The sequence below is a fragment of the Lissotriton vulgaris genome, chromosome 1_1, assembly GCF_964263255.1.
Source record: "Lissotriton vulgaris chromosome 1_1, aLisVul1.2, whole genome shotgun sequence".
Lineage (NCBI taxonomy): Eukaryota > Metazoa > Chordata > Amphibia > Caudata > Salamandridae > Lissotriton > Lissotriton vulgaris.
The window spans coordinates 482,479,227-482,492,025 of NC_141685.1; the positions used below are offsets into that span (position 1 = coordinate 482,479,227).

General features: G+C 44.2%; 1 protein-coding gene across 1 annotated transcript in view; it reads left to right on the forward strand.

Moving 5' to 3' along the window:
* Nucleotides 1–12,799, forward strand: part of LRRC7 (leucine rich repeat containing 7) — a 1,701,172-nt gene that overhangs the window by 760,256 nt on the left and 928,117 nt on the right. The gene's annotated exons all lie outside the window — the stretch shown is intronic.

The window sequence follows — 12,799 nt, forward strand, 5'->3', positions numbered from 1 at the left end:
GTGCCTCTCTGAACCTGAAAGCAGCGATCGGTGAGGAACGCTTTCAACCAACCCAGTGCCACCTTGGTGACCCCGGCTTTGTTTAGACACTGTAGCAGGATGGAATGTGCTACAGTGTCAAACGCGGCACTGAGGTCCAGCATAATAAGTGCCATGGTATGACCCTCGTCAGCTCCTGCCCGTAAAGTTTTGGTCTCTCTCAAAAGAGCTGTCTCGGTGGAGTAGCCCGACCTAAACCCCGATTGCGAGCTGTGGAGAGCATTGTTGGATTCAAGATGAGCCATAAGTTGATTATTGGCTATTTTTTCCGCCACTTTCGCTAGATAAGGTAGCAAAGAGATGGGTCGCAAATTTTCCACGGTGTCCTGGCTCGTATTGGGTTTCTTTTTTATAGGGAGTACAATAGCTTTCTTCCATTCTACAGGAAGACAGGCCGAAGCAAAGGAAACTTGGAGTATATGTCTAAAGTATGGCTCCAAAACTGTTGGACTAGCTACTAGCACCTTGGGAGGAGCAGGATCCCGGGGGGAGCCTGATTTAATACCTTTGCAGATGTTCGTTAGTATTATAGGTGGGGGGACCGAGAAGCATCTTAGGCATGACTCTGAGAGATCAACCTCTTCATTCTCTACAAAGTCATGACCCGATGGCAAGTTACTCGAGAAATTGGCATAGATGTCAGTTATCTTACCAGCAAAGTATTTAGCAATATTGTTGCACGTTTCCACCGAGTCTTTGTGGGACGTGTTGTCGTTGGTTACCACAGAGATTTCCTTGAAGATCTTGAAAAGCTCTTTCGAAGAATTCTCTGCTTCCCCAATGCGATTTTTATAATGTAATGCTTTGGTGGCACGAATCTTTTTGTTATAATCCATTTGCGCTTTTTTATATTGAGTTTTAGCTGTCGGGCAAAAGTTGGTACGCCATTCTCGTTCAAGTTTCTTGCAAGCAGATTTAGCTATCTGGAGTTCCGGGGTGAACCACGGGGTGGATTTTCTCACCTTCTTGGTATTTGCAAAATTTCGGATAGGGGCGGTACTACAGTTCTGTAATTGATTATAGGCAGTTTCACAGTCTGATCCTCCTGGAGGTCCTACAGTTTCGAGTTTGTGGATAAAGGTGTCTAGGGAAAAGTTTTTCCATTTCCGACATTGGTAGCGATGTACGCTATCTTTCCTAAGCTCAGTCTCAGATACCCGTATCTGCAATGGAATTAAAAAGTGATCAGACCATGGTACCGGTATCGGAGGAAGCGCTTCCACTCCGGTCCAGTTCCCAAATACAGGGTCCAACAAGTGTCCTTGTCTATGTGAGGGGTCCTGGTTTTTGAGATCTAACTGAAGGGAATGTAGTTCAGACCTGATGTCCGAAGCATCTTTGTCAAGGGGATCATCGAAATGAACATTCATGTCTCCAAGCACTATTAATATGATTTTCCTCATGGCAAGGTGAGCTGTAGCTTCCACTAGGCTAGCCGTGAAATCATACAGCCTACCTGGGGGTCTATATACAAGGATGCCCGAAAGGGAGTGTTGAGGCCCAATTAAAATGGTGAAGGAGGCTGCTTCACAATGATCGATCGTCAGGGGAGATATGGAGCATTCCATCGGTACTTTGGTTGCGATTGCAATCCCTCCACCCCTGTCGTCCTTCCTGTCTAGTCTGGAGAGGGAATAGCCAGGTGGCATGGCCTCTATTATGTCAGGGTCTGAGTGTTCTCCTAGCCAGGTCTCAGTCAAAAACAGGATGTCTAGTGCATCATCCTCAAGTAGGTGATAAATTTGAATGCAATGTTTACTGAGGGATCTGCAGTTTATCAGTGCAGCCTTTATCTGTCCTTTAGAGGGCGCTTTCGTAGGAGCGGCCTCAGGAGTAAAAGGACACACTGAGCAACTGTGTAGCGATACTGCCTCCATGGAATGTTTACATGGTAGGGTGATAGTAGGACAGAGATCCAACAGTTCTTGTCTACCATACCGTACATCTGGAGACTTTGGCCGACCAGGATTTATGGCCCCGCGCCCCGTCCGGCCGCGGACGGGCGCAGACGGCCTTGACTTTGGCTCGACTTCGGCGCGCTTCCGGCGCATCCACTGCACGCGTCCGCTGCGCGGTCGCTGGCCAACACACATTTATAGGAGGATAGGGGCAACTAGAGCGCTGACCTGGCAGCCCTGAGTCCGAGGTGCTAGGCTCCTCCTCACCCTCCGCATCAAACGCCCAGAAATGGACGCGGCGGACCGGGGCGGGAGTAGGCGAAATGCGAGTCACCTTAAGTCCCGCCCCTTCTTGCCTGGGCCGCGCTGTGATTGGCTGCCGGCCGGGACACCCCCCGTGACGTCATTCCCGGGCCGCTCTGTGATTGGCTGCCGGCCCGGGACCTGACTTGTGTACATTTTTTTTGCTGTTTTATATAACACGAACAACTGGACCCGAAGGTTTTGGAGCGCTTTAGGAGTACCAGTTACATTAAACAAGGACACATTCCGATTTTATTGCCCTTCCTCCATTCAGAACGGTAGGAGTCCTGTCCAGCATAGCCTTCTCGAGACAGACTGTTGTCACCACCCGGTCCCTGTCTATCTTCCTTCAACTAATGCAGCGGCCAAATTCCACGCTCGCCAAGCTAATCTAGCACCCGTCGACTGTCAGAAGGAGCGGACAATGGGGAGTTCGGACTCCACAGCCAATCCGTACTTCAGAATTCTGTATGGCGCACTAGGATTGGTTGGGGTGCCCACTGCGTCATTGAAGTCGTCTTACACTTTAGCTGCACCTCACACTCACAGATCACGTCCAGAATGTGTTCAGGCTTGCAATTGGTTGTTATGCGACCCGGAAGTGGTAAAATTACGGACAAATGATATGGGTTAAATACATAGGCAGTCGGGCTATGGACGTGAGGGTGGATTCATGGACTGTCAGTGTAAGTAGTGGATAGCTAGGTAGTTACCGTAGTATGCATGCCGTTAGTACAGAATGTCAGTACTGCTACCCCTTTGTGTCTTGTCCCAGCTCTGTCATCAGTCATCCGATATGAATCTTGCTCTTAGGAGCGCGCTTTGTGACTCTTAACCCCAATCTTCATCCTTCTTGTGTAGACTAGTCGGTCTGCCATACTTGTAGCTTATTAACACTACTCGTGCCTTTAACCGCTCTTCGACTGCGTCAGTTCTTCTTTTTTCATTATCTATAACACATGGCATAGGACGAATGTTTGTGTTATTTTTTTATATTGTATTGCAACCATTATGGAACATTTTCTCACGGGAGTTTTGATTAGGTTTGGAGAAGACATGATCCGTAGCGGTCTTTTCTTAGGTGTGTCTAGCAGCATTAGGGAATTATAATAAAGCCTACATAAACTACCTCTTCCCTACTGCTGTTATGGTTTGAGTTTGGGCCATGAGGGTAATATATTGTATTATGTAATTGCACATGTACAACGCTTCTACTCTAGTATAGCAATTCAATTATTTTATGCCAAGTAGCATGGTGCTTCGGATCCCAAGCGAGTGCTCTTTCAGTGGTTATAGTTCGGTATTTGGATTAGTTTTGTGCTCTAATGGAAACAATTATTTTGCATTTGCTCCGGTCTACGTAGTGTATTAAATTAATAGGAGTTAAGTGTGCTCTTCGGTAGAAGGAGGGTATGTGACTTTTTGCAAGTGGGTGGCAGACTAACTTCAGGAGTTTAGGTATTGTTAGGTTTCAGAGGTATGACGTTTGAAATAGAGGTTGTGATATTTGCAAAAAGGCGTGTGCAATCTGCAGGAAAAAAATCTGGATTAAGGCAACTTTTCAAGCAAGTCCAGGTTGTTATGTGAGCAGTTCTCATCGGATACAGAGGAGGCTTTTGTTTTTTGAGATTGCATGCAACAATCTGAGATTGCAAAACTACAGTAAGAAACAACCTTATTTGCACATGAGGTGGTGCTATATTGGGTACCTTCTGATAATTGCTAGAATCGGTCAAACAGGCTAGTCCCCTCAAAAGACTACAGCTTAGTAGACCATTACTTTAGCTAGAACAGTTGATCAGTTCATGGGCTGGAAGTGTAAAGTAGTGACTGGGAGCATAGGTAGTGTCCAGCAGTGGCACGCTGACTCTCACTCACAGCCTGTGGTGTGCTTGGGCATTTTACAAGCCTGATGCCCTTTGTACACAGCTGCACTGTTTCCTTTAACATAAATCAACTGATTCTCAGTGGATATGGGGTCTCCTCTCCCTGGACACACACCTGCACCAGCCTCCCTTTACAAGTCAGGGAGGGGTGATTTAGAGCCATCCCTTCCTCGCCTAATTGTGTGTATGCTTTTATATTGCACAATATTCCAAACAAAAGCCACTACCTACTCCTGAACAGTTAATTTCTGTGCAGACCGTTCCACATCAGCTGTTAGGCATGTGATTAAATCAATTAAAAGTAACTTTCTATTTACATAGCCTAGAAACAAAAACAGTACACTAAATTAAAGAACTACGTGTGGCTCTGCAGGTATGTATGTGTGTGGGACTCTGTGGGTCTGTGTGTTTGTGTGTGGCATTTGCGAGAGATTAAGCTATTGGCATTGTAAATGACAGTGCCATTTATTTATCTGTTTTGAAAACCAACACATAAATAAAAATGTTGTCATTTACAACGACAATAGCTCTAACTTTTTCAAAGGCGAAACCATTGCATTGTAAATACTTGTTATAATGTAAGGCACCCCTAAGGTAGGCCCAGAGTACCATTGTGGGCAGGGTGCATTGTATGTGAAAGGTAGGATATGTAATGATGTGTTTGACATGTCATGATAGTGAAATATAGTGTATTTCGTTTTTCACTATTGATAGGCTATCTGACCCATAGGATAGAATGGAAATTGGGACAAAATAGAAAGATGGAGTTTAGTATGCCTGCACTCGGAATATAAAAATGTATCTTTTTAGTAAAGATGATTTTTATATTGTGTGTTTAGAAATACCACTTTGGAGTGACAGAGGCTTGGGATATGAATTCTCTTAGACAGCCACTGGGGGGGGGGGGTTGATGAGTGTCCTGCCTTTACTGGATGAGTCAGGGTTGGGCTGCATTTAGAGTATGGGGAGGAGATTTCCTTCCACCTGAATTGGCCTGGTCTGCCATAATGCTGTCTCCACCTCCTGCCGGGAAGCAGGACCAGAGAGGACAGAACTGGTTTTGATTGAGCAAAGAGCTCTCTGCCAAAATAGAACAAAGAGAAATGCTGTATAAATATTGGGGCCCAGACCCCAGAACTTGAGATCATTTCTGGAATTCAAGAATAACATTTTCCAAGGCGAAGAGCTGGAGAAACTGAAAGAGAAGTATTGCCCCGTTTCTCTGTGCTGTCTGGAGTTGGCCTGCAGTGGCTGTTTCTGCCAAGTAAAAGAACAAGGACTTTGCTGTGTGCTGTGTCTCCTGCTTAAGGAAGCTCTCCAAGGACTTGAAGTAGAGCTTGCCTCATGTTTTCAAGTCTCAGGGATACAAGGACTTCACCACCAGCTCCCCTGAACTTCCTTGCTGGGAGTTCTGACCTGCCAAGAGGTGCCTGTTGCTGAGTTGGGCCTCTGGAGGTTGTTCCTGCTGTTTGGAGCTGGAAAAGACACGCAACTAAGAGAAGCTCAACTCATCGGCCCCTGTTTCTGATGCATTGCTGCCATGCGGGAAGAATTTCCATGCATCGTCATCGTGCCACTGAAGAAACTGACTCAGTGCCTGCCTGCGGCTGGAGAAATTGCTGCCTGATGCATCAAGTGCACCGATCTACGAAGTCCGAGATCACTGCACCAATTCTGACACAGGTCCTGCTGTGCGGCTGAAAGAACCAAAGCATCGTAGGACCACGGCTAGAGAGACCAACACAGTGCTGTTGCCACTGCCGCATTGATACCAGATGCATACCCCATTCCCACAAATCGCCCCGGGGTCCTAAATCTACAAGGACACCGGGCCCTAGTAAGAAACCGATGCATCACCTCCCCACACAGTAAGGAACCAACGCATCACCTCCCCTGGAGTAGGAAACCAACGCATCACTTGCTCCACGTGTGAGGAACTGGTGCATCACCTTCCCTGCAGCTGTTTTTTTCAATGATTTTAAAGCATCTAAGGTACTTTATGTTGAAAGTGTGGCCTCTATGGTTTGCAATGGACAGAATTGGTTTTACCTTCTAAGCAGTACATTTTGATTACTGTATAGTGGATTTCTGTCATTTTGCTCTTGTTTGGTTTATATAAAGATTACATATTTGTTTTAACTGGTGTGGTGTCTCTTTGTAGTGTTTTCACTGTATTATTGTATATGTGCACAAATGCTTTACACACTGCCTCTGAGATAAGCCTATCTGCTCATGCCAAGCTAGCAAAGGGAGTGAGCAGGGGTTATTTTAGAAGTGTATCCCCCTTACCCTGACTAGCAAGAAGGGTCCCTACGTGGACAAAGGTGCAAACCATTGGCAACTAGAGACCCCCATTTCTAACACCATACCTTCTGTCTCACATACAATCAAACTCTGCAATTACTTTTCATTTGGTGCTGGGCACCTCTTTCACAGACTTAACAATAGGACCTTAATTACTTTTGGCACATTTGTTACCATTGTTCTGTAAAGAGGCCAAGTATCCAAGGATTGAATTGGGATGCATGTAGAACTTGTTTACTACACAGTGAATGGCACTATCATACACTAACACTGACAACAGTCTCCACGCCAGACCTCTCAACCCCTGCCATGTACACCAATCCACACCCTGAAATCACCTAGCAGTGATTCTAATTCATCGAATATTCATATGTCTCATGAAAAAGAAAACTAAAGAACAGTAGTTTCTCACCTATTTAATTACTCAGATGAAATTGCGGGACATATACTAAGCAGCATTAATAAAAAATGTGAAACATACCAGGAACTTCATCTCTACCTTGGATTACCTTATTATGTGTCGCACCCATGTTTGAGAAGAAGGATAGGGTTTTTGTGTGTACAGTTAGTGACATGATTGTAGGGTACAGTAGGGACCTGTTTCAAAGTCTGTTCAAATTACTGGCAGCGTAAATCACTGTCAGCATCCACCTCACTTAAAACCTTAGCTGTAGCAATCAGTTACACCTTTCTAGTGCGTTGCTGCATCTTTGTGGTGATTTCTCGCACCATCATAAACTCGAGAACTCGATTTTGAAATTCATCAATAAGACAGTTTGTCAATGAGATAAAGAAAGGGGTCAACAGACAAACTATATTTAAAAAGTGAAAAATCTACTCATAGTTTTGCTCCAATTGCCTGGAAGTGGACATGGACATTTATGCAGTCATAGATTTCCAGTAATGCTCCAACTTCTCTCATACTCACTCATTCAAATAACCTGCAGGTTGATCAATCCACAGTGTGTGTTTATGTGTGCATGTGATATTTAACTAATGCAAACCAAATTAAAAAGTACTTGAGCGCTGTACAGGTTAAAAAGGAAAAGATACAGTTAACAAGTGAGTGGAGGGTTGCCTGGGTTTTGACAGTGGAACTGGAGTGATACGCCTCATGATGGAGAGTTCTTAAACGAGGTGGAATCCACCTCTTTCCTTCCCTGGAACAGAGTTGTAAAAATAGGATGCTATTCCATACCACAGATACATATATGGAGAGGATGTGTTGCCTTCCTTGCTTTTATTGCACTTCTTTGTCTCCAGTCTGATGGTGTCCTGACTGTGGCTGTGCTGAGAGCCACGAAAGATGGTGAGCGTCTCAACCAGATAGGAGGGAATGCAGATCAAGCAGGCTTTGTAAATGCTGCAACAACTTTTGAATATGATGCAGGCCGACAAAATCGGTCAGTGGAGTTCCATTAGAGTGGGCGTGATGTGGTCTCATTTTTTTAAAGTCCTTCAAGATACCTGCTGTGCCCTGTAGAATGCCAGTGCGGAGTCTGTAAGTTCATGGAACAGGGCGTTGCCACCATCTAGATGTACAAGGTTTGAAAAGGAGGTCTGAGATTTGTTTGTAGAAGGAACTGTTTCACTTTCATTAATAGAGAGAAAACATCAGGTTGTCTTGATTTTCATGGGTATTTGTTCCTTGTGGGTATAATCAGACTCAAGGGTGGATTTGACTGACTTGGGGCTGGGTGAAAATTATATTATCAAATTGTTAGACCTGACATCCTTGGCATGGTATTCCCCCAAACATATTGCTTTCACCTCATTACTTTCCTAAACTTAATTTTGTTGCCATTTGGTCTCTGTGCACTTTACCCCTGCCAACCAATGCTAAAGTGCTTATGCTCTATCCTTCAAACATGATAAAATGTTATGTTACATGATTTGTCTAGCGCAGCTAATCAGCTCATAGGGTATCCAGGCACTAGAGCAGGGGTTTTGGATTAGTTGAAGAGACAGGTATTCAGCTTATTGTAGAAACTTCTTGTGGAATTCAAGAAGTGAGAAGAAGACACTGATGTGGAGAGGGAGGTCATTCCAGGTCTTGGGTGGAATGTAGGCAAATGATAGACGACCCGTTCTACTTTTGTGGAGTTGAGAGGTGTGTGCAAGTGAGAGGGAGGCTAAGTACAGGTGTCTCGTCGGTTTATGGAAGTGAAGGTGGCTGTTAAGGTATGTTGGTTGTGGCTTGTTTGCATGTGTGAGGAAGTTGAACTGGAAGTGTTTATTTATGTGGAACCTGTGGAGCTCCCTCAGATATGGTGCAATGTGGGGATGTTGTGAGAGGCTGAGGTTGTGTCTTGCTGCGGCATTCTGGATGGTCTTGAGTCAGTGGAAAAGACAGTTGAAGATCCTGGCATAGCTTGTGACAAGAGATTGCAGGATGGTGTGTCTGGTGTTCCGTGGTAGCCATTTAAAAATCTTGTGGAGCATGAAAAGAATACGGCGGGATGAGGAGCCTAAACCTAATTGGCACAGTTAATTTACTTTTAAATCTGTAGTAAATGATACTGCCTCTACCCAAGGCCTGTAAATAAATTGCTACTAGTGGACAGCAGAGCTCATTGTGCCACCCAATAAAGTAGCCTTTTAAAACATGTCCCAGACCTGCCACTGCAGCCTGTAGAGCATTTTTAAACTACTATTTCAACCTGGAATACTAAACATTTTGCCAGACCTAACCCTTCCTTTTTGATACTTATGGCTACCCCGTATGGTAGGCCCTAAAGACTAATAGGGCAGGGTGGATGGTAATTGTGGAGTGGTGTGGCTCACTGGTTAGAGGCGGCAGACCCGTAAGCAGAGAACATCCCGAGACCAGGGTTCAATTCCCGACGCGGCAGGGTAGTGGACCAGGGTCAAACGGACTCGATAATTCTTGCCTCGGTGCCTACTTTAACCAGGGAACACACTCAGCAACTCTGGGCATTAAGCTTGCCTCATCTCTACAACGGCCCCCCACAGACGCCGGGGATGCCTGGTTTCACCTTGGAGATACTCAGAAAGGGACCATCTCACAGGGAAAATCAGGACGGGTTCCCCAGCGGTCTTCAGCGCCAGGTTACTCCATGGAGTCGCAGTGCGCTTTACAAGTACACCCACAATCACAATCACAATTACAATTTTAAATGTAGAATGTGTGTTTAAGCTTTACATGTCCTAGCAATGAAAAACTTCTAAAGTCATTTTACACTGTGTTACCTTATTTCATAAGTGCTAACTTCAGATTGGGAATAGATAGAGAAATCATGTTTACGCTCAAATGAACTGTTCTTGGATAGTAACTTCGGATTTTATGTTGCAACTTTTAAAATTCTACCTTTACAAATTTTGCATTTTTCTGCTCAAACCAACTGAGTCCTTTCTGCCAGTGTCCTGGAACATATGACTGTGAATGGCTCTGCTGCTGTGGGTTGTGTATTACTTCCAGAGACTGGCACTAGTTACAAGAGTGCCTCTCATCAGACCTGTGGAAGATTCAGAAGGAGGAAGACTGCCCCACTGTCTGAGGAAGGAAGATTGGACCTGCTACCCAGAGTGACTCAAACGGTTGGTATGCTGACCTCCTGTGGGAACTACAAGGACAGAACAAGCTTTTAGAGACCTCCTCTCATCTGCCCAGCTGACCTGCCTGAGCCTTGCTACTACCCTCTTCTGGAGTTCGTTTTGATCCCCAAGAGAAGCCACGTAGGGCTGAACCCTTGGCTGGCATCAGTGTGAACTCCTCCTGAAAAGGTGATGATACAAAGGTTTTGGCTCTTTGTGATGAGAATCACGGCCGGAGATGACTGACAACCCAAAGCTCTAGTAGGACCTGCTGACAGTGACCAACCGGCAACGACCGGCAATGACCGGCCTGCACTTTGTGCTGACAGCGAAAGCCCACAATGATGGCCAACAAGAAGCTCCAGTGACAACCAGCTCTTTACACCATAGCATCAGTCATCCACAACGCATGACTGTCTCTTGGTTCTACAGCAGCAACTGTCCAAGATGCTCTGCCTGCTCCTTGCACTGGAAGTCTCCTCCTCACGATCTCTGCCAACGAAAACTGAAAAATGTGCACTGGACATGAGTATGAGGGTCTAATCTGGTTCCTTTATATAACCCATGCTCCATCGCAGATGGGCTGAACTTGTGACTTTCTCCCCGGTTCCGTACGACAAGATTACCATGAGTGGCACTTTGTGCCTCTTTGCCTTATTTTCACTTAAAAATTTAAAAACTGATATCTCCAGTTCTACTGAACAGATTTGTATTATTTTGGTGTTGTTTTATTTATTCAAGTTAACTTTTTCGAAATTAATTTGCCTTTTCCTTGGTATTGTGTTTCCACTTTATTACTCTATGAGTGCTGTATAAATACTTCACACATTACCTCTGAGTTAAGTGCGACTGCTTTTCTGCCAAGCCACTAGAGGTTGAAGCACAGGTTAATTTAGTGACTTTAGTGCTTCACCCTGGAAAGGATTGTGTTTAATATTTGAGTGGGGCTTTCACCCTTCGCAACTGATAGTTAAATTGCTTACACAAATCATCAAATGTTTTGTGGGTGTGTGTGGACTTTATTTACACTAAAGTTATAATCATAAGCTGTCATTCATGTGCTTTTAAGAGTAGATACACACATTTGATGTGAACAACTATTGTGAAGGTTAACATTTACCCACAAAATTCTAATTTTATGGGTGATCAGGAACTTCCTAATGGCTACCCATCTGCATCCTACCCATGACAAGTTTATGTTCCTTCCGTTCCTCCTAAATATCCACTGGCGAAAATCAATTGGAGTAGTAGAATCTTTGAGACTCTAAAAGCCCACTGTATTAATGGCCTAGTTGCAAGACAAGGTGTAATGTGACCAATTTGCACTCTGCTGGGCATACTACTCTGGCATTGTGCTTAAAGGCCACACACAAGGATTCAGATGAGTCCTGTCTAATAAAAAAATATTTCAACTAGATTTCATCTTGAGAAGTCATAACACTGACATTCTTAGTTGCAAATTTTGTGACACAAGATGTTGAGCCTAGGTGCTGGAAGTAGAGTTGCGGGGGCACTCCCAGATGAACCATTCTTGATTTCAGAAGATTAATGAGCAAAATAGCCACCTTAAAAGTTTGATTTTATCTTGTCACATTTGCTGTGCATTTAAAGACAGGAGTCAAATATCAGCATAAGTCTTCTGACAAATTGATGCATATTTTATTACTTTGGAGATTGGTGTTCCTTTCTGTGAGTGCCAGGTGAGGATTTTTTAAAGTGAACTATGTGAACTATCCGAAAATCATTACTGGGGTATAGGGATTGAGAAAGGAAAGGCCGTAGAATAACTTATTTTTTCAAACACACACAAAAAGTAAATGACTATAGATCAACTCAACAACCCTTTGAAAATTCATCAGCACTTAAGATAGCACAAACAAAGCACACTTTCATGTGGTTCTGAAGTGTGATGGAAACACAGATTTTAATACAATCAAAGCAAATCAAGACTCTTTATTTGGTGATGTGCAAATAATAAATATTCACTATAACACCTCACATTACCTATTTGTGTCCTCTATAGTTGTATTAGTAACATTGCATGTCTGTGCAATTTAGAAGCCATTTCAATTGAAAATGTGCAGTCTGTAGATGTGCTACCACACCATACCATGCTTTAGTAATATATTTGCAATTGTATGCTGCAAAATGCACCACCTGCTCCATACCACCCAGTACCACACTCCTTCTGAATCGGCGTGGCTCGTTCACTACACTTGTTCTCTTGGAATTCCCACAATCCCATTGACTTCAGTGGTGTTACACCTATGGCAGCAACCCCATCCTGACAATTGTTTCAGCACCACTGATGCCGAGTACATTGCAAGTAGGACTTTTGCAATTACAAAGCCTGCCAATCAGAGCAGTGCAAGCTTTGAAATTGCAAACCTCTGGTCTTAAGTTCCATCTCTGAATGAGATGGGTCCAAATCAGTAGTGGCTCGTAGTGGGAGTGTTGCGGGGCAGTGGGGCGGGCGGGGGAGGGGCAGGATGTGGGGTAGTAAACTCCGGCATGCGGCCGACCAGAGGTAAGTACATAAATAAATAAACCAAGTGAATTACATTGCGTGCGCTGCAACGCAAATGGCGATAAACCGATAAGCCTAATGCAACATTTAAAGACATTAGCTAGTGTGGAGTTCATATGGATAGAAACTTGGTCACGTGTATCAAGAGAAGTGTTCTGGTTCCCAGCAATGAAAATTGGCCTATCAAAAACAGACATTTATTTATAGGTTAATCTCATATTTAAAAGTGAATTAAATTGGTAAAAATGCAGAAACAAGGATGCTTGATGCTGATTGTAATTTTCTCA